The sequence below is a fragment of the Ornithorhynchus anatinus genome, chromosome 2, assembly GCF_004115215.2.
Source record: "Ornithorhynchus anatinus isolate Pmale09 chromosome 2, mOrnAna1.pri.v4, whole genome shotgun sequence".
Lineage (NCBI taxonomy): Eukaryota > Metazoa > Chordata > Mammalia > Monotremata > Ornithorhynchidae > Ornithorhynchus > Ornithorhynchus anatinus.
Genome location: NC_041729.1, coordinates 63,032,420 through 63,054,678, shown reverse-complemented (window position 1 = coordinate 63,054,678; position 22,259 = coordinate 63,032,420). Strand labels below are relative to the sequence as shown.

At 54.4% G+C, this 22,259-nt stretch overlaps 1 long non-coding RNA gene across 1 annotated transcript; it reads left to right on the top strand.

The window, feature by feature from the left end:
* The first annotated feature begins 12,728 nt into the window (after positions 1 to 12,728).
* LOC120638220 lies at positions 12,729 to 14,645 on the top strand. The gene is made up of 2 exons (XR_005659768.1): positions 12,729 to 13,104; positions 14,124 to 14,645. It is a non-coding gene; the product is annotated as an uncharacterized LOC120638220 (long non-coding RNA).
* The last annotated feature ends 7,614 nt before the right edge of the window (positions 14,646 to 22,259 follow it).

The following is a 22,259-nucleotide window of genomic DNA, read 5'->3' as shown; positions in this document are numbered from 1 at the left end:
AAAGCCCGTGCTCTTTCCAGTGAGCCACGCTGCTTACTACGTGCCGAGCACTGTTCTAAGCGCTGGGGTAGACACGAGGGAATCAGGTTGTCCCACGTGGGGGTCACAGTCTTCATCCCCATTTTACAGATGAGGGAACTGAGGCCCCGAGAAGCGAAGTGACTTGCCCAAAGTCCCACAGCTGACCAGTGGCCTAGCCGGGATTCGAACCCATGACCTCTGACTCCAAAGCCCGGGCTCTTTCCACTGAGCCACGCTGCACTTGTCAGCTGGGTGACTGTGGGCGAGTCACTTCGCTTCTCTGTGCCTCAGTTCCCTCATCTGCAAAATGGGGAATAAAACTGTGAGCCTGATGGCCCTGTGTCTCCCCCGGCGCTTAGAACAGTGCTCTGCACATAGTAAGCGCTTAACAGATACCAACATTATCATTATAAGCGCTGTGGGATGGGATGAATAAAGGGGGCAAGTCGGGGCGACGCAGAAGGGAGTGGGAGAAGAGGAAAGGGGGGGCGCAGTCTGGGAAGGCCTCCTGGAGGAGACGGGCCTTCGGTTAAGGCTTTGGGGTGGGGATGGGGGGAGAGTCACTGTTGGATTTGAGGAGAAAGGGCGTGGGGGGCCGGGGGTCGGCGACAAAGTGGCAAGAGCCCGGGCTTGGGAGTCAGAGGTCGTGGGTTCTAATCCCGCCTCCGCCAGCTGCGTGACTTTGGGCCAGTCGCTTCACTTCTCTGGGCCTCAGTTCCCTCATCTGTAAAATGGGGAATAAAACTGTGAGCCCCACGGGGGTCAACCTGATCACCTTGTATCTCTCCCCGCCCCCCCGCCCCCAGCGCTTAGAACAGTGCCTGACACCTAGGAAGCGCTTAACAAATACCATCATTATTATTACTATTAACGAAGGCCATCACTTAGAACAGCGCTCGGCACCTAGTAAGCGCTTAACAAATACCGACATTATTATTGCTATTAGGAGATCGAGGCCCAGTGAGAAGGTTGGTATTGGGGGGCGGGCTGTACTTTCCAGGCGCTTAGTACGGTGATCTGCACAACAATAGGCGCTCAGTATATAGGAATTGTGCCCGCAGGGCTGCGGCAGGAAAGCAGGGAGGCCCTTCCTGACTAACCGCCCCCTTTCCTCTTCTCCCACTCCCTTTCTGCGTCCCCGACTTGCTCCCTCCGGGCCCCACAGCCCTTTGGTCCATAATCTTTTATTTATTTAATGTCTCTGTCTCCCCGCCCGAGGCCCTAAGCTTCACTGCGGACGGGGAATGTGTTTATTGCTGTATTGCGCCCTCCCAAGCGCTTAGTACAATGCTCTGCACACAGTAAGCACTCAAGAAATCCGATTAAATGAATGAATGACTGGGGGAGGCAAGGTTGGACTTGTAAGCCCGTCGAAGGGCAGGGACTGTATTTGTTACCGATCTGTCTACTCCAAGCGCTTAGTACAGTGCTCTGCACATAGTAAGCGCTCAGTAAATACTACTGAATGAATACTGAGGCACGGCCTCTGTCCCACACGGAGCTCACAGTCCGAGTAGGAGGGGTGTTTTGGGTGTCTGATAGTCATGCGGGAGTTTTTACTGAGCCCTTCCTGTGTGCAGGGTATTGTATTAAGCACCTTGGGGTGGACAACACAATTTAACAGACACATTAACAGTTTTTTCCTCACCCCCACCGCCATTATGCACGTATCTTTAGATTACAGAGTATAGATTATTTACTTCATTACTGTCTGTCTCCCCCTCCACGTTCTTTGTGGGCAGGGGGCGTCTCTGCTTTTTTTTTTCTGTCGTGCTCTCCTGAGCACTTAATAATGATGTTGGTATTCGTTAAGCGCTTACTCTGTGCACAGCACTGTTCTAAGCGCCGGGAGAGATACAGGGTAGTCAGGTTGTGTTCATCCCCATTTTATAGATGAGGTCACTGAGGCCCAGAGATGTGAAGTGACTGGCCCACGGTCACCCAGCTGACAAGGGGCAGGGCCGGGATTCGAACCCATGACCTCTGACTCCCAAGCCCGGGCTCTTTCCACTGAGCCATGCTGCTTCACTCGGTACAGTGCTCTGCACATAGAAAAATACTCATTGATTAATTGACTCTCTCCCTCCTTTCCAGGACTGAGCAAGGGAAAAAGGCCTAGAAATCCATACTTCACTCTGCTGCCCGGATCATTTTTCTACAAAAACATGCCCCGTTCCTCAAAAAAACCCCAAAACCCTCCAATGGCTCCCACCCACCTCCACATCAAATAAAAACTCCTCATCGTCGGCTTTAAAGCCCTCCGTCCCCCTGCCTCCTCTTACCTCACCTCCCTTCTCTCAGAGGAAAGAGCCCGGGCTTGGGAGTCGGAGGTCATGGGTTCGAATCCCGGCTCCGCCCCTTGGCAGCTGGGTGACTGTGGGCGAGTCGCTTCACTGCTCTGGGCCTCAGTGACCTCATCTGGAAAATGGGGATGAACTGTGAGCCTCACGGGGGACAACCTGATGACCCTGTCTCTCCCCCAGCGCTTAGAACGGTGCTCTGCACCTAGTAAGCGCTTCACAGATACCAACAACATTATTTTTCTATAACCCAGCCCGCTCACTTTGCTCCTCGAGTGCTCACCTTCTCACTGGGCCTCCATCTCTCCGCCGACCCCTAGCCTATCTCCTGCCTCTGGCCTGGAACGCCCTCCCTCCTCAAATCCGCAAGACCAATACTCTCCTCCCCATCAAAGCCTTAGTGAAGGCATTTCTCCTCCAAGAGGCCTTCCCAGACCAAAGCTCCACTTTTCCTCACCTCCCGCTTCCTTACTCCGTGTCTTCCCCTTTGCTCTTCTCCCCTCCCTGCCCCACAGCGCTCATGTGCATATCTGTAACTTCACTGATTCGTACTGATGTCTGTCTCCTCCCCGCTAATGACTCCTTTGGGGCCGGGAATGTCACTGTTTATTGTTGTATTGTACTTTCCCAAGCGCTCAGTACAGTGCTCTGCCCACAGTAAGCGCTCAGTAAATACAATCGAATGAATGAATGAAAAGGGGGGGGGGGGGGCTGCCTATCCTACCTCGATTACGGCTTGATCACCTTCCTCGACCTCCGCACCTCAGTCTCCTCTATCTCACCGCCAACCTCTCGCCCACGTCCCGCCTCTGGCCTGGATGCCCTCCCTTTTCCGACCCCACAGCCGCTTAACTCTCTCCATTTTCCAAGGAGCCACATCTCCAAGAGGCCTTCCCTCATTTCCTCTACTCCCTTCTCCCTTCTCTGTCACCCTTACACTTGGATTTCTACCCTTTATTCATCCCGCCCTCAGTTCCACAGCTCGTCTTGCCTTACGCCGTCGAGTCGTCTCCGACCCGTAGCGACGCCGTGGACCCCTAATCTCCCGAAACGAACCCACCTCCACCTGCAATCGTTCTAGCGCTTATGTGCATATCTGTAATCTATTTAACGTCTGTCTCCGTAATTTATTTATATTAATATCTCTCTCCCCCTCTAGGCCGGGGGCCTGCGGAGGGCAGGGAACCGTGTCTATCGCCTCTGTTACGTTGAACTCTCCCGACTGCTGAGTCTGCACACAGCGCTCAGTAAACACGATCGATTAATTGATTAACGTGCTTTCGGTAGGGTACGCAAGGCGGGGAGAGTGGTGGGGCTGGTCACCTTTGAAGGGGGAGTTCCCCGGCGATGAGAACTCTGCCTGGCATATAGTAAGCGCTTAGCCAACACCATTACAAATTTTTTAAAAAAAGGTCGGGACTGCAGACTTAAGAGACATCTACATGTGGTGAGAGGATAGGCTCCCCAAGAGAGTGTAAAGCCAGAAGGGTAAGGAACCCAGAACCGAGGCTCGGGATACACCCGCTATAACAGGATGTGAGAGGTGGAAAAGGAGCCAACGAATGAGAGAATTAAGCAGAAGCGGTCAGTGAAGTCAGGGAAGCGGGTGAAACCGAGGTCTGAAAACGTTTCGAGCGAAGGACGTCGTCAGGCAGAGCAGTGGGGAGAACCCAGGCGGTTACCCGGGGATTGTCTTAATTGGGTTTCAGGTCAATCCATCGTAAAGACAGGAGGTGGACCGAGAGAGGACGGGCGGCGTCGGCGAAGCCGAGGTCGGATGACGTTTCCAGGGGAAGGGGGTCGTCGACAGCGTCCAAGAAAACTGAGAGGTCGAGGAGGAACAGGATAGAGCTCACTGGATTTGGCAAGAAGGAGATCATGGGTGACCTTTGAGAGGGCGGTTTCTGTGGAGCGAAGGGGACGGAAGCCAGACTGGAGGGGGTCAAGGAGAGAATTGGAGGAGAGGAATTTGACACAGCGGGTGTAGACAGCTCGCTCAAGGAGTCTGGAGAGGAACGATAGGAGGGAGATGGGACGATAACCGGAGGGAGCTGAGGGGTCAAGAGAGGGTTCTGTTTAGGATGGGGGAAACAGAGAAGCAGCGTGGCTTCGTGGAAGGAGCACAGGCTTGGGAGTCAGAGGCCATGGGTTCTAATCCCGGCTCCACCACTTAACCGTGTGACTTTGGGCAAGACCACTTCTCTCTGCCTCAGCGACCTCATCTGTAAAATGGGGATTAAGACCGTGAGCCCCGGGTTCGGGACGACCTGATGACCCTGTGTCTACCCCAGCGCTTAGAACAGTGCTTGGCACATAGTAAGCGCTTAGTCAATGCCATCAGGGTTATCGTTATTATTATTAATATGGGCATGTGTGAAAGCGATGGGGAAGAAGCCATTGGAAAGCAAAGAGTTGAAGAAGGCTGTTAGGGAGAGAAGAAGGGAGGAGGCAAGTGTTTCGATGCGGTACGAAGGTAGGGGGTCGGATGCGCAGGTGGAGGGGGGTGGATTGGGGGAGGAGGCAGGAGATCTCCTCTAGAGATACTGCTCGGAAGGATGGGAGAGTTGAAGCGGGGACAGGAGGAAGGAGGGACTGGGCAAGGGAGATTTTAGGGAACCCACGCCTGAGAGTGTCATTTTTCTCATTAAAGTAGATGGGCAGGTCGTTGGGGGCAAGGGATGGGAGAGGTGGGGGTGCAGGGGGCCTGAGGAGGGCGTTAAATGTCTGGAAGAAATGATGAGGGTGACGGGCATGGGTCTCAAGGCGGGTGGAGGAATAATTTTGCCGGGCAGAGGAGAGGGCGGAGTTAAAACGCGCAAGGATAGACTCGAAGTGGACCAAGTCGGCCCGATTGCGTAGATTTCCGCCAGCGGCGCTCTACGGCTCGTGCGCAAGAGGGAAGGAGGCGGACCGTGCAGGTGATCCAGGGCCGTGGATCAGCGGTATGAGATCGACGAAGGGATTAGAGAGCGACTGAGTCGTGTTCAGTAGAGAGGGTGGTGTAGAGAGCATCGATTTGTTCCGAAAGGAAAATAGTTCGTGTACGGAGACAAAGCGGGCCACGAGGAGTCGAGAGAATCGGACGGGGTCGAGAGATCAGAAGTCCCTGCGGGGGAATAGTACGGACTGACGGGGAGGAGGCGCGTGGGAGAGGAGCTAAGTGAGGTGGTCGGAGAGAGGGATTTCCGATTGTACAGTGGCTAGAGATGATGAGATCGAGTGTCCAGGTTGGTGAGTGAGGTGGGGTGGAGCAGGAGGTCAGTAGAGATGAGGAGTGACAGAAGACGGTCAGCAGAGGGGTCATTAGGAACATCGGTGTGGATTTTGAAGTCCCCAAGGATCGATGTGAGAAAAGGATCGACGTGGTTTAGAAATGCGCAAGAGGGGCCCACGGGCGGGTAGGTGACCGGAGCTGAGCTCCTGGAGAGTGCAATTCCCAACGAAGAGTGGGAATCCCAGGAATATTCTGAGTGAGTAGGATCCTCCTGTGTAGGGCAAAGTTCAGTGCTGGTGAGCTGAGTGGTTGAGGGAGACGCTGGCACACGGCAGAGCAAACTAATGAAAATAATAATTGTGGTATTTGTTGTTCGCTTAAACTAATGATTGTGGTATGTGTTGCTCTCCTACGATGTGCCGGACACTGTACTAAGCGCCGGGGTGGATAAAAGATAATTGGGTTGGACACAGTCCCCGTCCCACATGAGGCGCACCGTCTTACGTTTTACAGATGCAGGAACTGAGGCCCGAAGAAGTTACGTGACTTGCCCGAGGTCACACAGCTGACAGGTGGCAAAACGGCCGTTTAGAGCCCAGGTCCTCCGACTCCCGGGCCTACGTTCTCTCCACTGGGCCACGACCAGTCTAGCCCAGCGTGGGAGAGGAGGTCTGAGAAGCAGAGGGATGGGAGCGGCGGGCCGAGCCCCGGGGCTGTTCGTATTAGGGAATGCCAGCTCCGAGGCAACAGCCAAGAGTTTCTTCCCAGAGATCTTGCTTCTTCACAGCACTGGGGGCTTCGGGGAAGAGGGCGGGAACTCCGGCCCCCGAGGGAGTATCTGGGGCCGCACGTGAGGAGGTTGAGATCCCGGGTGCAGCTTCGCAGAGGGAGGGGACTGAGGGACAGGAATATCCGTGAGGTTGCTGCTCCACGGAGACGGGAGGGAATGGATTCCACGGAAGCTCCTTGGAGACAGGAAGGATGTCTACCCACCTCTTCTGTTGTATTCTCCCAGGAGTTTTAGTTCAGTGCTCCGGTACCCAGAAAGAGCTCAATAAATACCACCCATCGATCCATCGTAGGGAAGCGCGCAGAGACGGGGAGGGGATGATTATTATTATCAAACGCTGTCGAGTCGTTTCCGATCGGCGGCGACCCTGTATCCACAGAACGTCCCACCTCCAGACGTGATCCCTAACCTTGCTAACGGTGCTTCCGTTGCCGTCGTGACGGTTGCTATCCATCTAGCTGCCGGTCTGCCTCTTCCATGTTTTCCCTGGACTTCTTTTTTCCTAGCGTTAGTATCTTCTCCCGAGAATTAGTCCTCCTGACGACGTGTCCGGAATATGCTAATCTAAATCCAGTCATCTGGCCTTCCAGAGATCACCTTGGCTTAATTTGCTCCGAAACCCGTTTGTCTGTTTTCCGGGCAGCCCGTGGTGTTTGCGGAAGCCTTCTCCCACACCACATTTCAAAAAAATCGATGCTCTTTCTGTCCTTTTTTTTTTTTTAACCGTCCAGCTTTCGGATCCATACACCGTCCCTGGCAACACCACTCAATTGACGATTTGGATTTTTGTGGCCATTGCTAGATCAGCGCGTTTCACGATTTTTCCCAGGCTCTTCATGGCAAATCTTCCTAAATATTAATCTACGGCATATTCCTTCACTACTGGTTCCTTTATTATCGATTATTGATCCCGGAGAGAAAAACCGTCAAGTATTTCAATCTTCTCTCTCTCTGCTATAAATGTGTTAAGACTTCCAGTTGTCACGGTCCTTGTTTTCTTGACATTCAAATGCAGGCCCATCTTTTTGCTCTGCTCCTTAACTTTTAATAAGAAGTTCTTCAAACCTTCTTCACTTTCTGCTAGTAGGGTAGTATCATCAGCATAATGAGGGTTGTTTATATTCCGTCCTCCAACCTCCGCTCCCCGATTCGTCTCCATCCAATCCGGCTTCTCTCATTGCGTATTCACATAAAGGATGAACAGAGAAGACGATACATCCTTGTCATTAAGGGGAAACCAATCAGTTTCTCCATATTCTGCTCTTATCGTAGCCTCCTGCCTGGCGTAGGGGTCCGGCACGCCCGTTTCCCTTAATGTGCGCCAAGGCTTCTCAGGATCCACGCAGTCTAAGGCCTTACTGTGATCGATAAAGCACCGGCCGACTTCCTCTTGGTATCCTCTTGCCCTTTCAATCACCCAACGGACATCAGCAATAATTCCTCGCCTCCCTCTTCCTTTCCGGAATCCTGCTTGAACATCGGGCAATTCCCATTCCATATAGGTCTCCATTCGATGCTGTGTGACTTTTGGCTGGCGTGTGAGAACAAGGAAACTGTACGATGATTGTCGCATTCGGTCGTTATCGCCTTTCTTCGGGAGCGGAACATTAACTGATCTCTTCCAGTCAGATGGCCGTTGAGTGGTCAGCCTTACTTGTTGGCACAATTTGGTGAGGACTTTAACTGATTCCTCTCCAGCTGCCTGAAGCACCTCAATAGGAAGCTCAGCAAAGACGGGCGCCTTATTTTTTTTTGGCAAGAGGTACTACTGAGATTCAGTCGGTCCCTCAACCGTATTTACTGGGCACTTACTGTGTACGGAGCACCGTACGAAGTCCTTGGGAGAGAATCGGCAGACGTATTTCCTGCCCACAACGAGCTTGGCCACGGAGCGGTCCCGGGGATCGACCCCCTCTCATCATTTTCTTCCTCCCAATTCATGGCCCACAGACAAGGTGGGCCGGCCCATTTGGGTAGGCCATTTTGTAGTCCTGCGTCCACTGACCGAGGCACAGAAGCAGAGAGAAACTTTCAGAGGCAACGTGGCTGCCGGGGAAGGGCACGGGCCTCGGAATTAGGCCTGGGCCCCATTTATTTATCAAGCCATCAGTGGTATCTATCAAGTGCTTACCATGTACCGAGCACTGTAGTAAGCCCCTGGGAGAATATAAAACAACAGAGTAGGCGGACACGTTCCCTGCCCGCAACGAGCCTTAGAGGAGCCTCCTCTAGATGTCAGCTCCTTCAGGGGAGGGAACATATCTACCAGCTCTCTCCCTAGTGCTTAGTAGAGCGCTCTGCACACAGCAAGTGCTCAATAAATATGACTGACTCGACTGACAATAAATACCGTCGATCGATCGGGAACGGGGAGATTTGGGCAGAATGGATTTTTAGAAAAATAATCTGGGTAGCAAAGAACGGACCGGAGGAGGGGAAACGCCGGAGGCAGGGAGGTCGGAGAGGAGGCTGATGCGGTAGGTGAGGTGAGACAGAACAACTAATGTATGCAGAGAAAACAGTGGACGAGGCACTTGACTGCGTAAACTAAAAGTAAAAAAAAACGGCCCCTGCCATGTCGCATTCTAATGGGGAAGACTGGAGGTGCGGAAAATCTGCGTGCGAACAGGAGAAAGGAAAATCACAGATGCACCCGGGGAAATAGCAAGTATGCGGATAGTAGTAATAATGATATTTGCCGCGGCTATTTCACGCGGGCTGTGTGTCAACCGCTCACTAAGCGCTGGGGTTGCTACAAGGCAATCAGGTTGGACACATTCTCGGTTCCACAGATGGAGAAGAGGTACCGAACGCCCGCTTTACAGATGCGAGAACCGAGGCCCAGAGAAGTCGCGTGACTTACTCAAGGTCACACAGCAGGCAAGTGGCAGGTCTGGATTAGAACCCAGGTCCTCTGCCGCCTAGGCCCACGCTCGTTCCACTAGGCCCCGCTGCTTCTCTGAAATGATAAATGGGTAAATGAAAGAACCATCGCGGGGCACCCAAGGGCCGCTTTGGGGATAACAATAATAATAATAATAATGTTGGTATTTGTTAAGCGCTTACTATGTGCAGAGCACTGTTCTAAGCGCTGGGGGAGATACAGGGTCATCAGGTCGTCCCACGTGAGGCTCGCCGTTAATCCCCATTTTCCAGATGAGGTAACTGAGGCCCAGAGAAGTGAAGCGACTCGCCCACAGTCACACAGCTGACGAGAGGCAGAGCCGGGAGTCGAACCCATGACCTCTGACTCCGAAGCCCAAGCTCTTTCCACTGAGCGGTGGGGGTCAGTAGGAGCCCGGGCTTGGAAGTCAGAGGTCGGGGGTTCTAATCCCGGCTCCGCCGCTTGTCGGCTGACTCTGGGCAAGTCACTTCACTTCTCTGGGCCTCAGTTATCTGTAAAATGGGGATGAAGACTGTGAGCTCCACGTGGGACAACCGGATTACCCCGTAACTACCCCAGTGCTTAGACCGGTGCTCGGCACATAGTAAGCCCTTAATTATACCAACAGTATTATTACAGTTCAGCAACAAAGAGAGACAATCCCCGTAAGTTTAGAGGCTTACGGACTCTAAACTCCCTGTGGGCAGGGAACGTGTCCGCTGATCCCGTTGTATCTCCCAAGCGCTTAGTACAGTGCTCTGCACACATTAAGCGCTCAGTAAATACGATCGACTGACACACAATAAATCAACCAATAGTGCTTATTGAGCACTTACCCGCACTAAGAGCTCGGGAGACTTAAATACAACAAAATCAGCCGTCGCGTTCCCTGCCCGTCGGGATGCTGCATGTCTCTCGTTTGCGGTGCTTGGCCACAATTTCCCGCACTAAGCCTGTCGGTTGTGAGGCTGTCCTGTCTACTACCAGTGCTTAGAACAGTGCTTTGCACATAGTAAGCGCTTAACAAATGCCATCATCATTATTACTGTCAGCTTATATATATATATATGTACACACACATATATACACACATATATACACACACATATACATATATATACACACACACATACATATATATATATCTCATATACACATATATACTTATATATGTGTGTATATGTGTGTGTATATATATACATACATGTATATATGTATACACACATATGTATACAGAACGTATATACATTGTGTATATATGTATAATGTATGTATAATGTGTGTGTGTGTGTGTGTACATATGTGTGTGTGTGGGGGGGGAATATATATGTATAGAAGCAGCGTGGCTTAGTGGCACGAGCCCAGGCTTGGGAGTCAGAGGACGTGGGTTCTAATCCCAGCTCCGCCGCTTGTCTGCCGTGTGATCTTGGGCAAGTCACTTCACTTCTCTGTGCCTCAGTTACCTGACCTGTAAAAATGGGGACTAAAAAACGTGAGCCCCGCGGGGGACGATCTGATTTCCCTGTACCTACCTCAGCGCTGAGAACAGTGCTCGGCTCCTAGTAAGCGCTTAACGAATAACGGAATTATTATTATATATATAGTTGTCCTTCATCCTAGAAGAAGACGTCTCCGGGGGTTAAATTCACCTAAGCGGGCCGTTTGACAGAAAAGACCAAGGCGGGCCCCACAGCCCCGGTCGCACTCTACCACCCAGAGGCCGTCCGTCGTGGTGTCGCCTTCTCGATCGGACAGAAAATTATTCTCCTCCCCCTCAGACCCTTATCGAAGGCCCATCTCCTCCAAGAGGCCTTCCCTGACGGAGCCCTCCTCTCCTCTTCTCCCACCCCCTTCTGCGTCGCCCTGACTTGCTCCTTTCATTCCTTCCCCCGTCCCAGCCCCACGGCACCTCTGGCCATATCTGTCATTTACCGATTTACGATAACGTCTCTCTGGCCATATCTGTCATTTATCGATTTACGATAACGTCTCTCTCCCCGTCAGGACTGTAAACTCACTGTAGGCAGGGACTGTGCCTCTTTACCGTTAAACCGTACTCTCCCGAACACTCGGTTCGGTGCTCTGCGCATCACGGAAGCGCTCACTAAAGATAATTGAATGAACAAATGAACGGCTGAATCGTTCCCCACAAAGCCCGTCTGTTGCGGGGCCGTCCTGTCTGTCGTGCGCGGTGCCCGGCCGCGTTGTGCCGCACAGAGCCTGTCTGTTGTGGTGCTGCCACGTCTCCCGTTGGCGGCGCCTGGCACTGTTTTCCCTGCTAACTCATCTCGTCTCAGGATCCCTTATGAAGCTTCTCGTTAAGAGCCACTCCTCCCTTCCCTGCACTGCACCACGCTGGACCGTCTGCCGCGGTCCACTGCCGATCGATCGATCCATCTACCCGATGTGATGAATAGCGCCCACTGAGCACCCACCGTGTGCAGAACACTCCCCTCGGCACCTAGGGAAGCACCCTAGGGTTTGGGAGGAATGATCCCCGCCCTCGAGCGGCTTACAAGGAGCTGGAGAGACAGAAAATACGTTTCGGGGCGTAACGCTAGTGATCGTAACAATGATAATAATAATAATAATAATAATAAAGTCTTCATCGCGTAAGTGCTTACTAGGTGCCAAGCACTGTCCTAAGTCCCGACAAGATAATCGGGTCCCACGTGGGGCTCACAGACTAAGCAGGAGGGAGAACGCGTTCCGTCACCCCGGCTCCGTCAGCTGCCTGTGACCTTGGGCGGGTCACTTAACTTCTCTGTGCCTCAGCTGCCTCATCTGCAGAGTGGGGATTGAGACCGTGACCCCCGCGTGGGACAAGGGGCTGTGCCTAACCCGCTTCGCTCGTATCCATCCCAGCGCTTAGTTCAGTGCTTGGCACACGGCAAGCGCTTCGCCGAAACCGTTATTATTACGATTATTGTTGTTCGTCTTGTACTTCCCCAAGCGCTCAGTACAGGGCTCTGCACACAGTAAAGAAGCAGAGCGGCTTAGTGGGAAGAGCACGGGTTTGGGAGGCGGAGGACGTGGGTTCTAATCCCGGCTCCTCCCCTTGCCCGCCGTGTGGCCTTGGGCGAGCCACTTCACTCCTCTGGGCCTCGGTTCCCTCATCTGTAAAATGGGGATGAAGACCGGGAGCCCCACGGGGGACAACCTGATCACCTCGAATCTACCCCGGCGCTTCGCACGGTGCCTGGCACATAGTAAGCGCTTAACCAATACCATCATCATCAGGAGTTGCAGCAGTAAGCGCCCGATATTTCTGATTGAATGAATGATGAGCCCCCGTGTCGCGGAGGAGGGAACCGAGGCACAGAGAAGGGAAGTGAGCTGCCCAAGGGGACCGAGCAGGGAAGCGGGAGGGGGACGAAGGAGGGAGAAAGGTGACTCCGAAGGGGTGCTCGGGTGCCGGCGTGACCCCCCCCCCCCCGCCCGCCGGGGTGTCCTAGAGCCGGGGGCCGGGCGGGCAGAGCTGTCCCGGGGGGCAGGAGCGGGAGCCGGGCCTACCCCGCCTGGGCCCTGCGGCCTCCTCGGGCATCTCGCCTTCCCAGAGAATGGCCAGCCCGTCGCCATGGAGACCGACGCCCGCAAGAACCGGGCCATTGTGACTGCCGGCGGGGGACCCGGCAAGAGGGGGGGCTTGGCATCCTTCCACCCCCTCCCCCTCTCTGCCACACCTCCCCCTTCGTAGCCGCTCGATCGAAGCCCCGGGTGCGGGAGGGAATTCGTAAGTAAACCCTCGCCCCGCTCTTTAACCCGTGAGCTCATCCCTCCCGAACTGAGCACTGCGAATTCCAGCACGGGAGACGGGCGGAAAATGAATCTACCCGCAGGAGGACAAGGGCCCTGAAGAGATGGGTGCGTGCGAAAGGAAATGCTATAGAGTCGAGTACGTAATCGACGCGTACAGAAATGCCACGGGTGCACGTTCAGAGACGGTGGTCGGGAGCAAATGACTTGGAGAGAGGACGAATTAACTGGGAAAACCCTCCCGGAGGAGGTGATCCTTTGTGCTGTTCTCCGGGCCCGGAACTCCCTCCCATGCCAAATTCCTCAAACTTCAGACCTCTCCATCCTCAAAACCCTCCTAGATGGTACTAAAGGGATCCGTGAAGCACTTGCTACGTTCCAAGGGTTACACTAAACGCTGGGCTAGATACTCTCTAGTCAGGCCAGACGAAACCCCTGTCCCTCAGAGGGCTCACGGTGGGAGTAGGAGGGAGGGCGGGTATTTAATTAAATAGATGAAGGAACCGAGGCCCAGAGAACTGACTTGCCTAAGGTCCCACAGCGGACAAGGGGCACGGCGAGGATTAGAACAGGGGTCCTTTGACTCCCTTGCCCCCACATCCCCCCTCCGGCCTGGAGCTTCTTCTCTCTCGCCATCCGCCAGACCGCCACCCTCCCCACCTTCGAAGCCTTATTAAAATCACATCTCCTCCAAGAAGCCTTCCGTGATTAAGCCCCTTTTCGTCTACTCCCTCTCCCTTCTCCACTGCCCGCGGACCTGGCTGTGTACTCTTGAAGTAATAATAATAATAATGTTGGTATTGGTTAAGCGCTTACTATGTGCAGAGCGCCGTTCTAAGCGTTGGGGGACATACAGGGTCATCGGGTCGTCCCACGTGAGGCTCACGGTTAATCCCCATTTTACAGATGAGGCAACTGAGGCCCAGAGAAGTGAAGCGACTCGCCCACAGTCACCCAGCTGACAAGCGGCAGAGCCGGGAGTCGAACCCCGACCTCTGACTCCAAAGCCCAGGCTCTTTCCACTGAGCCACGCTGCTTCCCTACTTGATATTCACCTCACCCTCAGCCCCCACAGCACTTTATCTATATGTATATAATATACACAAATATATACTCACGATTGATTTTAATATCTACCTCTCGATCATACTTTTTGAGTGCTTACTGTGTGGCAGATCGATTGGCAAGGGACACGGCAGAGCCTAAGGATAGGAGACAAGGAAGATGCCTACGGAGAGAGGAAAGAGAAGGGGAAGGACAGGGTTCGGGTGGGAAGAAGAGAAGTTCTATTTCGGACCCGTCGGGTACGAGGCGTCAGCCGACGCGGAAACGCGCCGAAGGAAGGAGGAAATGCAAGACTGCCGAGAAGGACCGGCGATGAAGACATGGGAATCATCTGGGTAGAAATGGGAGTCGAAGCCGAGGGACCGCTGAGGGACTTCCAAACGAGTTCTCCGAGGGAGTGGGTGGAGACGGAGAACAGAAGGGGACCCGGAACTACGCCTCCAAGGACCCCCGTTGAAGGATGGAAGGCGGAGGAGGAGCCCACGCGAGAGGCGGAGGAAAAGCAGCCCGAGAGATAGGAAGAGAACCAGGAGAGAGTGGTGGACGCCATCCTTGCCCCCGGGAGCTTGCGGTGTAGAGGGAAAGACAAATTAAAATAAATTAAGGATACGGAAATGAATGTCGTGGTGCCGGGGGGGCGGAGCCGAGTGCTTAGGAGGCCCAGAGGGGAGGGAGAGGAAGGGGAATGAGGGCTTAGTGGAGGAAGGCCTCTGGAGGAGAAGTGATTTTTAGGAGTGTTTTGATGGCGGGGGGGATGTGTCGGTTATGAAGGGGTGGGAAGTTCCAGAGCATAAGAAGAACGCGGGCAAGGGGCCCGGGGGCAAGACAGGTGAGACTGAGGTTCGCTGAGTCTGTTGGCATCAGAGGAGCAAAGTGGGCAGGTAGGATTAAATCATCCAGGAAATCAGCCGGGTAAAGTCATAATAATAATGTTGGTATTTGTTGAGCGCTTACTACGTGCAGAGCACTGTCCTAAGCGCTGGGGGAGATACAGGGGAATGAGGTTGTCCCACGTGAGGCTCACAGTCTTCACCCCCATTTTCCAGATGAGGGAACCGAGGCCCAGAGAAGTGAAGCGACTCGCCCACAGTCGCCCAGCTGACAAGGGGCAGAGCCGGGAGTCGAACCCATGACCTCTGACTCCCAAGCCCGGGCTCTTTCCACTGAGCCACGCTGCTTCTCTAATAACAGTATAAGGGGAAGAGCCGACTGAGCGCCTTAAAGCCGACGGCGGGGACTCTCTGTCTGATGAGGGCAACCGCTGAGGAGTCAGGAGATGTGGGCTGAACCTTTTTGAGAGAAACGATCCAGGCAGCAAAGTGAAGTTTAGACCGGAGTCGGGAGGGACGGGAGGGAGGGAGGTCAGGGAAGAGGCGAATGCAGTGGCGAGACTGGCTAAGTGCTTGGATCAACGTGGAGGCGGTCTGAACGGAGGGTAACGGGTGGATTCCCGAGACGCCGCGAGGGTGGAACGGACGGGATGTGGCGACAGGTCGAAGCGGAGGGTTGACTGAGAGAGATGAGAAGCGGATGACGCCGAGGTCACGCGTCTGAGAGACAGAGAAGGTGGTGGACGGCGCGCCGTCGACGTAACGGAACTCTTTCACGACTTGCGGTTCCACGTCGCCAGTACGAGGTTCGGTTCGTGTGTAGTCATGGGTTCGAATCCCGGCTCTGCCGCTTGTCAGCCGTGTGACCTTGGGCGAGTCGCTTCACTTCTCTGGGCCTCAGTTCCCTCCTCTGGAAAATGGGGATGAAGACCGTGAGCCTCACGTGGGACAACCTGGTTAGCCTGTATCTACCTCAGCGCTTAGAACAGTGCCCCGCACATAGTAAGCGCTTAACAAGTCCCAACATTATTATTATTATTACCCTGGTGCGGGCTAATCTATCACCTCTTCAGACTTGGCGAGGCCCCCGAGGTACAGAGACTGTAGAGAGAAGCAGCGTGGCTCAATGGAAGGAGCCCGGGTTCGGGAGTCAGGGGTCGTGGGTTCTAATCCCGACTCCGACACCTATCACGCATTCGTTCCTTCGGTAGTATTAACTGAGCGCTTACTCTGTGCAGAGCACTGTACTAAGCGCCTGGAACGTACAATCCGGCAACAGATAGGGACAGTCCCTGCCCAAGGACGGGCTCACAGTCTAATCGGGGGAGACGCGGACGGCGGAGCGAAACAGAACGAAACAAAAACAACATTAGCACGATAAATAGAATCAAGGGGATGTACACCTCATTCGTAGAATAAATAGGGTAATAAATAATATACACAAATGAGCACGGTGCGGAGGGGAGGGAGGCGGGGAGGAGCAGAGGGAAAGGCTGTGTGACCCTGGGCAACTCATATAGCGGCCCCATATTTGATAGGGAGGTGGTGCCTGCTCTGATTTTACTGATTTGACCACAGTGCTTGGCACAGAGTAATCACTTACCGCAATTATTATTAGAGGAGAGCTGTGATGGTAAAACTAAGATTAGGCCCTATTCCCAGAAGAAGGAAGTTGTCCACGGCATCAGAGGTAACTGAAAAGTCAAGGATTAGGCGAGAGTTCCATAGATTTGGCGCTTAGCACACAGAGTAATCCTTATCAAATGTGATAATAATAATAATGATGATTATTATTAGTACTACCAATAACGAGGGCATCGGTAACCTCGAGAATGTCAATCTCAGGGAACTAAGAGGGTGGTGACCAGATGGTAGGGGGTCAGAAACGGAGCTTGAGGAACGGAAGTGGCAGAAGGGGGTGTGTACAATCTGTCCAAGGAGTTTGGACAAGAAGGAGAGTAGGTTTTTTATTTGGTTTTTGTTCTTTTCTTGGGACAGAGAAGCCTGGAATCCTCCGAAGGCAAAAAGTAAGGAACCAACCTCCCACCTTTGCTCCTTGCTGCCTCTAACACCCAGCCACGGGGCCAAGCAACAGCAATAACAGCAATAATAATTATGGTACTTGATAAGCTCGTGGCTCAGTGGAAAGAGCCCGGGCTTGGGACTCAGAGGTCATGAGTCCGAAACCCGGCTCTGCCACTTGTCAGCTGGGTGACCGTGGGCGAGTCACTTCACTTCTCTGGGCCTCAGTCACCTCATCTGGAAAATGGGGATTAACGGTGAGCCTCACGTGGGACCACCTGATGACCCTGTCTCTCCCCCAGCGCTTAGAACGGCGCTCTGCACGTAGTAAGCGCTTAACAAATACCAACATTATTATGATTAAGCGCTTGCTATGTGCCAGGCACCGTACTAAGCGCTGGGACGGAGACAAGCAAATCTGGTGGGACACCGTCCCTGTCTCACAGTGTCCATCTCCATTTTACATATTCATTCATTCATTCAATAGTATTTATTGAGCACTTACTATGTGCAGAGCACTTTACTAAGCGCTTGGACTGTACAAATGGGTAACAGATAGAGACGGTCCCTGCCCTTTGACGGGCTTACGGTCTGATCGGGGGGCGACGGGCAGACGAGAACAACAGCAATAAATAGAATCGAGGGGATGAGCGTCTCATTAAAACAGTAGCAAATAAATAGAATCAAGGCGACGTACATCTCATTAGCAAAATAAATAGACGGAACAGGCCCAGAGAAGTGTAGTGACTCGCCTAAGGTCACACAGCAGACAAGGAGCGGAGCCAGGATTAGAACCCATGACCTTTTGACTTTCGGGGCCGTGCCCTAACCACTATGCCACGCTGCTTCTCTTCCCCTCTTCAAAGCCCTACTGAGAGCTCGCCTCCTCCAGGAGGCCTTCCCAGACTGAGCCCCCCTTTCCCTCTCCTCCTCCTCCCCTGCCCGTTCCCCCTCCTCCCGCCCTCGGCTCTTCCCCCTTCCCTTCCCCTCAGCACTGTGCATATTTGTATATATCATTTATTACTGTATTTATTTTGTTAATGATGTGCATACATCTATGATTCTATTTATCTCGATGACGTCTGCGCCGGACTACTTGTTTTGTTTCGTTCCGTTTCGCTTTACTGTCTGAGTCTCCCCCGTTTAGACTGCGGGGCCGTCACGGGGCAAGGGACTGCCTCCATCCGTTGCCGAATCGTACACTCCAAGCGCTTCTTAGTACAGTGCTCTGCACGTAGTAAGCGCCCGATAAATACTATCCAAATGCTTCTCTACTATGCCATCCTGTACATCCTGGGTTGTCGCAGAAATCAGCAGGGTAAGGTAGGAGGGATGCGTAGGAGGGCTGAGCCGAGTGTGTGACGCAGAGGTGGCCGGGTTCTTGAGCGGGGAAACGTGGACCGAATGGCCGAAAGACGGCCAAGGGGATTCTCGCCGCCGCCGCCGCGGCTGCTGACCGCGCCGCCCCGGCCGACCGCGTGCTCTCCGCTCCCTGTCCCTGCCACGGGAGGGAAGGAGCCGAGCGGGAGAGCGGGGCAGAGGGGCTGCCCTCCCCTGGCACCCGCCGGTGCTCTCCGGCCCGCTAAAGCCACTCGATAGATCCACGTCCCCCCCCCCGGATAACAGCCTGTTGGTAAAAAGCTCCTTTGGCTTTAAAAAAACTCCTTTGACTTTTCCCCGGGACACTCATATCCCGACTCTGCCCCTTGTCAGCTGTGTGACTGCGGGCAAGTCACTTCACTTCTCTGGGCCTCAGTTCCCTCATCTGTAAAACGGGGACGAAGACCGTGAGCCTCGCGTGGGACCACCTGATTCCCCTGTATCTCCCCCAAAGCTTAGAACGGTGCTCTGCACATAGTAAGCGCTTAACAGATACCGACATTATTATTATATAATAATATTATCATATTATAGATTACAGTGCTCTGTAACAATGACGGTATTTGTTAGGCGCTTACAATGTGCCGAGCACTGTTCTAAGCCCTGGGGAGATAGAAGAAGGTGATCAGGTTGTCCCACCTGGGGCTCCCAGTCTTCGTCCCCATTTCACAGAGGAGGTAACTGAGGCCCAGAGAAGCGAAGGGACCTGCCCAAAGTCACACAGCTGACACGCGGCGGAGCCGGGATTAGAACCCACGACCTCTGACTCCCAAGCCCCTGGCCTCTCCACGGAGCCGCGCCGCTTCTCTGTAAATACTTTTATGTCCCTCTCCCCCACTGGAGTGTAAGTTTCTGGTGGGCAGGGAACGGGAAGGCGTCACTTCGTCATTTCGTCCCTCCCCAGCATTTAGCACACTGCATCGCACCCCGGGGGGCTCTCGACAAATGCCATCACTCCTAGGGTGACGACTGCCACTCCCAGGGACACTCCGGTCCCCTGGGGGGGTGCTTTTATGGCAATGCCCACTCCCCAGGGAGCGGGAGGGGCAGGATTGGGCAGGGCAACGGGCACAGACCTGTAGCGGCAGTCCCGGCAGGCAGCGAGGTCAGGGCAGGCTCCATAATAATAATAATAATAATAATAATAATGATGATAATAATAATGGCATTTGTTAAGCGCTCACTATTTGCAAAGCACCGTTCTAAGCTCTGGGGGGGATACAAGGTGATCAGGTTGTCCCACGTCTTCATCCCCGTTTTACAGATAACTGAGGCCCAGAGGGGTGAAGTGACTTGCCCGAGATCACACAGCTGACAAGCGGCGGAGCCGGGACTCGAACCCGTGACCTCTGACTCCCAAGCCCGGGCCCTTTCCACTGAGCCGCGCTGCTTCTCCAGCTCCTCGGCCGCAGCAGCCGTGGCCTCGGCCTCCACAACCCTGCCGCTTCCCCTCTCTGCATTTCCTTTTAATAATAATCATTCCGGTATCTGTTAAGCGCTTTCCTTGTGCCGGGCGCTCTACTCCGCACTGGGGACGCACGCCAACGGGGCTGGACACAGTCCCCGTCCCGCGTGGGGCGCACGGTCTCGATCCCCATTTCCCAGATGAGGGAACTGAGGCCCAGAGAAGTGAAGCGACCTGCCCAACGTGCAGGAGCTGAGCGGCGGAGCCGCGATTAATAATGGTGATGTTGGTATCTGTTAGAGCGCTCACTATGTGCACAGCGCCGTTCTAAGCGCTGGGGTGGACACGGGGTCATCAGGTCGCCCCACGTGAGGCTCACAGTTCATCCCCATTTGACAGATGAGGTAACCGAGGTACAGAGAAGCCAAGTGACTCGCCCACGGTCACACAGCCGACAAGCGGCCGAGCCGGGAGTCGAACCCGTGACCTGTGACTCCGAAGCCCAGGCTCTTTCCGCCGAGCCACGCCGCTTCTCTAGAACCCCTGACCTTCCGCCTCGCCGTTCTCTCCCCACTGCGCCACGCTGCTTCTGTCTCCTCCACAATCCCTGAAGGGCAGGGATCGTGCGAACCGACTCGACTCTGTTGTCCTCTCCCCAGCACTCAGAACAGCGCTCTGCACACAGTACGCTCTCAGTAAATACCGGAGACTGACGGAGGGCCAACGAAGAGGAAACCCGGGGAAGCCGCTGCGGGGAAGCTCACTGCTCTGCACATAGTAAGCGCTCAATAAATACTACTGAATGAATGAAGGAATGAAAGAGCCCGGGCTTCGGAGTCAGAGGTCACGGGTTCGACTCCCGGCCCTGCCGCTTGTCAGCCGGGTGGCTGCGGGCGAGTCACTTCGCTTCTCTGGGCCTCGGTTCCCTCATCTGGAAGATGGGGGTGAACTGTGAGCCTCACGTGGGACCACCCGATGACCCTGTATCTCCCCCAGCGCTTAGAACGGTGCTCTGCACGTAGTAGGCGCTTAACGAATACCAACATTATTCAGTCGCAACTGTGTTGCGGGGTCAAGGCCACCCACCTACCGTACGTGAAGGATTTCACCAGCAACGCTGACGGGAAAACAGGATGTGGCCGGAGGCGAGTTGGGCAAGAGATGGGGGCGAAGGGCCAGGTTGGGTCAGGAACACAGAAATTCATTCATTCGGTCAGTCGTATTTATTGAGCGCTTACTGTGTGCGGGGCACTGAAGTAAGTGCTTGGGAGAATACAATATTACAATAAACATAATGATAATAATCACGTCGGTATTTGTTAAGCGCTCACTACGTGCCGAGCACCGTGCTAGGCGCTGGGGGAGACCCGGGGTCATCGGGTCGTCCCACGTGAGGCTCACGGTCTTCATCCCCATTTTACAGCTGAGGTCACCGAGGCCCAGAGAAGCGAAGCGACTCGCCCACGGTCACACGGCTGACAAGCGGCAGGGCCGGGAGTCGAACCCGTGACCTCTGGCTCCGAAGCCCGGGCTCTCTCCACTGAGCCCCGCTGCGTTCGTTCATTCAATGGTATTTACGGAGCGCTTAGTATGTGCAGAGCACCGTACTAAGCGCTCGGAATGGACAAATCGGCAACTGGTAGGGACCCATTCCCCGCCCACGGCCAACCTACACTCTAGAGGAGGGGAAACAGGCATTCACGTGAAAAAGCAATGACGGTACCTAAGTGCTGCGGGGCTGGGAGCGGGGAAGAACAGAAGGAGCGAGTCGCGGTGACGCGGTGACGCAGAAGGGAGTGGGAGAAGAGGAAAGGGGGAAGGGGGAGGAGACGTACTGTCTGTCGTGTTTCGAAGCGGGTGCGGGGAGTGGGAAGTAACTGTGACAAAAACTCCTCACTCTTGGTTTCAAAGCTCTCCATCCCCTCGCCCCTTCTCACCTCACCTCCCTTCTCTCTTTCTACGGCCCACCCCGCGCGCTCCGCTCCTCCGCCGCTCGCCTGCTCGCTGGGCCCCGTTCTCGCCCGGCCCGCCGTCGACCCCCGGCCCGCGTCCCACCTCCGGCCCGGGACGGCCTCCCTCCTCGCGTCCGCCTTCGATACCCTACGGAAGGCTCTCCTCCTCCAAGGGGCCTTCCCGGATTAAGCCCCCCTTGTCTCAGCTCCCCCTCTCCTCCACATCCCGCCTCCTCGCCCCCCAGCACTCGTGTATATAGGTACTTATCTATAATTCTGTTTATACGGATGCCCGTCTGCTCGTTTCGATGGGTTCCATCATTCTATTTATTTATATTGACGGCCGTTGGCTTGTTTCGACGTCTGTCTCCCCCCTTCTAGACTGGAGGCCCGGGGTGGGCAGGGAATGTCTCTCTCTACTGCGGAATTTGTACCGGGGTACGTGGTCCGCGTAGGGGGACTTGGGGAGAAAATAAAGGAGAATGCGGGGGGCGATTCTGGGTGACCGTGGAGAGGGCGGAGGAAGGAGAGAAGCGGCGCGGCTCAGTGGAACGAGCCCGGGCTTTGGGGTCCGAGGTCATGGGTTCGAGTCCCGGCTCGGCCGCTTGTCAGCTGTGGGACTTTGGGCAAGTCACTTCTC